The sequence below is a fragment of the Phalaenopsis equestris genome, unplaced genomic scaffold, assembly GCF_001263595.1.
Source record: "Phalaenopsis equestris unplaced genomic scaffold, ASM126359v1 Scaffold000230, whole genome shotgun sequence".
In the NCBI taxonomy this organism is placed as follows: Eukaryota; Viridiplantae; Streptophyta; class Magnoliopsida; order Asparagales; family Orchidaceae; genus Phalaenopsis; species Phalaenopsis equestris.
In genome coordinates this window covers 65,564-69,367 of record NW_018164672.1, presented here as the reverse complement: position 1 = coordinate 69,367, position 3,804 = coordinate 65,564, and positions in this window count along the sequence as shown.

Sequence of the window (3,804 nt, the reverse complement as noted above, 5' to 3'; positions counted from 1 at the left end):
AATTAAATTGCGGTGGACCGGATCTCCACATTACCCAACACATACATCCTTAGTCCTTATCTATGCATTAAAAAATGTATTTCATTTTTTAGAAATTAAAATAATGACATCTCAAAATTATATTACTAGTAATTTTTGATGTAATATGAAAAAAATTAGGTGGTATAAATATAAAGAAGAAATTATATGTTAGATATGTAAATACATAAGAGTCTTGTCGTATGCTATATGCAAAATGCCTCTTTATTTTTGAACAAATAACTTTACTTTTGAATTCTCTTAATGTATATTTGCATTAAAAGTTTTTTTCTTTTTTAAATATTTGAGCAAAGTAAAGTAGAAAAAAAAATATTATATAAAATTATAGTGAGTTTGAAAATAGAGAATTATTTATGATGGATTCTACCTGCTTTGTATGTTGTGTTCTTCGTCTCAACTTTGAGAGGATTTATCAAATTTACGTATGGTGTCTGGACGTAATAAAAAATTCTAAAAAATTTATAAAATTTTAAAAATAAAAGATTAAGATTAATTAAAATTTAGAATTAAAATATTCTGAAAAAAGAGAGAGGAAAAAATTAATGTATATAATGTTCATAACAACAAAAGAGAGTGTAAAAATCATTAGAGGAGAATGGAGAAGAAGGGGAAAAGTGATGTCATTTTCTCACCACGAGAGAGGATGAGGAAGTACTCAAAGAAGAGACGTGAGAAAGGAGTAAGGGAGCTACACAGAGGAGAGGAATTTCTCAGGGCAGAGACGTGAGAGAGGAAAAAGGGGAGCGGGAGAGGAGTTACCTACGGCTAGATTCACGATTCGGGTGAGGAGTTTGGGTAGAGTTCCGAGAGAAGAGGAGCAAAATAAAGGAAGAAAATAATACGTAGTTTCGTATTAAGCTAACCGAAGAAATGCGGGCAGAGGGGTCGAACCCGCGCGATTTTCAAATAGGATTTTTAGCGTTTTCAAAACGTAACGCAGCAAAAAAGCTGCCCTAAATGCACCCTCAATTGACGCAGCAAAGTCTTTAAGTGTTGTATTTAGGCTGATCAATTTAAACTCAGATTGACTTACATTTAGTGTCATTAGGTTTATCTAGTTGAGATGCCCTTTTTAACTATAAATCCTCTGAAATCTCGGGTCTCAGATGAGCCTGCATTTGAATTCATATTGTTTCTAACTCAAAATGCATTGTGATTCAACTCTGTCGATAAAAATTTCTTGATGACTCATCACAGCTAATCTGCAACACCGACCCTAATCCTTGCATGCAAACATACGATCACTAAAGAACACGTGGTCAACGAATTCATTTTAAAATTTACCAAAATCCCTTATTCAATTCTTCTCTCAAATTTATTTTCTTAGTTGTTTGGTTCTACTCACCTTTCTCACTTACTCTTTCTCTTTGAATTTTTTTTTCCTTTCTCTACCAAAACCTTGATTTCTCTTTACAAAAACTTTGTATTTTTCTTCTTCTTCTCAATATTGCTTCTGGTTTGAAAGGAAGGTAATAAAAGGCCGTTTAAACTGACAAAGTATTCATGCAATCATGCTGATATTAAATGAACAGCAAGTGGTGATGTGGATATAACTAAGTTTAAAACCTTATATGTATATATTCCATCTTACAAGTAAAATAATCCTACCAATGTTGACTTCATCAAATCTTCAATCTTCAATAAATGTTGGGCCAGACTGGTGTTTTTGTTTGACTTATAATCAGCCAAACAAAGTCAACACAGATTAGTTTTCTGATTTTGCTTTGTTGATAGGTGGATAATATATCATTTATATATAAACAACAAAAATGCATATTTATGCTGAAAAATGATATCATTTTATATAATGTTAAGAATTCCAAAGTTATATTGAAATGTGTGCTGAAGTAAATGGGGGGAATATTATATATACCAATATTTTATGGGGGCATTTAGTAAAATACCACACAATTCTTGTGTATTTACATATATCTAGCACCTAAACAATCATGTTTACATGTATACCGCTCAAATGTTTATTATGGCTATCTTTAAATATATTTTTTCATGCACAAGATTCTTGTGTATTTACATATATCTAGCACCTAAACATTCATGTTTACATGTATACCGCTCAAATGTTTATCATGACTATCTTTAAATGTATTTTTTAATGCATAAATTTATTACACCATGCAGGAACGAGTGTAAATATCAAATTTTGGGTTGGGAAATGTAAATACATAAGAATTATGTGAAAAGGTTATATGATGTTTTAATTTGGATTTAACTAATTTTTAAGTATTTTTTTAAAAAATATTAAATGAGAATATCTTAATAATCAATAGTTATATTTGAATACAATATATATATATATATATATAGAAACTAATGTACACAACACAAACTTTGAATATAGAACATTAATCTTGAGTCAAATTCAATTTTTTTTAAGTCTATCTTGATGTAAATCAGGATATCTTATAAATAAATTATAAGAGATAATTATTTTTTATTGTAATTAAAGTTAAACAAAATGATTTAAACTTGGTTTTGTTGTCATATAAATGCATTATTATCCTGTTAGTCTTCTCTAATTATGTGGATTTCAAATGATCTACTCTTTTATTCCTTCATATTTACTATTTTTCAGATAAATGCAGCATACTGAACTATCTGTCCTGGACTAGGTCAAGTCAAATTTGCCAACATATATCAATAATTATTTTGAATTGGCGATTTCATTAAGTATATAAATAAATGAATGGTCAGAAGCTAGTATACGAGTCTCCAACCACTCATATCGTGCCTAACAATTTGAGTACCATCTCCTTAAGACCAACTGTCCCAGAGGGGATTCAAACCCCCAACATGAAGGGTCTTACACCGAGGATGTCAACCAACAGGCCGAGGTATGGAGCACATCAAGTACTCATATGTGTGTGTGTGTGTCTGATATTAAAAGGTGATTTAATTATTTGAGTAAAAAAAAAATGACACTCCCAAGTGGAGATAGGTGTGTATATATGTATGTAGGACACGTGTTAGTCCTAATTAAGATATATCATCCAAATTAATTGTCAACATATAATTTAAATAGAATATTATGATTATTTAATCATAAATTAATGTGATGTGTATAAAATATTTTTTTGCAAAAGATGACTAAAAAGCATTAGTTATTATATCATGTTTTGCATGTATTTATCGATATTGGGCGTTAGATAAATAAATACAAATGATTTGTGTGATATGTATGTAGATCTCAAAAATAAAGGAAATACTAATTAAGTATTTGAATTTCTTATATGTATATAAAAGCACTAAAATTTGAATTTTATGCTTTGACATAAATTAGATTATTCTCATATGAGAGAAAATAGATTACACTTTTATGTTAGTTGAAATAATTCTGAAATAACTCCAAAATAATATATGTGATTCTACTTCAATAATCTCAAAATAACTTTCGCAATGTAGTACACATTACCTCACATTATTGGAGTTTGAACAAAAAAAAAAAATCCAATTTTTATGTTTTTTTGGCAAATTTAGATACATGCCACCCAGCTTTTATATATTTACATATCTATCATTTTGGCTTTCATATCTAGGGCTGTCAAAACGGCTCATTGTTCGCGAACAGCTCGTGTTCGCTCGTTAATTTCGTTTAATAAGTTAACGAACCGAACACAAATTAATATGTGTTTGTTCGTGTTCGGCTCGTTTTGACTCGAAATACTACATCAAGTATATATATATATATATATATATATAAAGAAGTATTTTAAAAAAATCCTAATTGAGTACAAGGATACAAAGAGA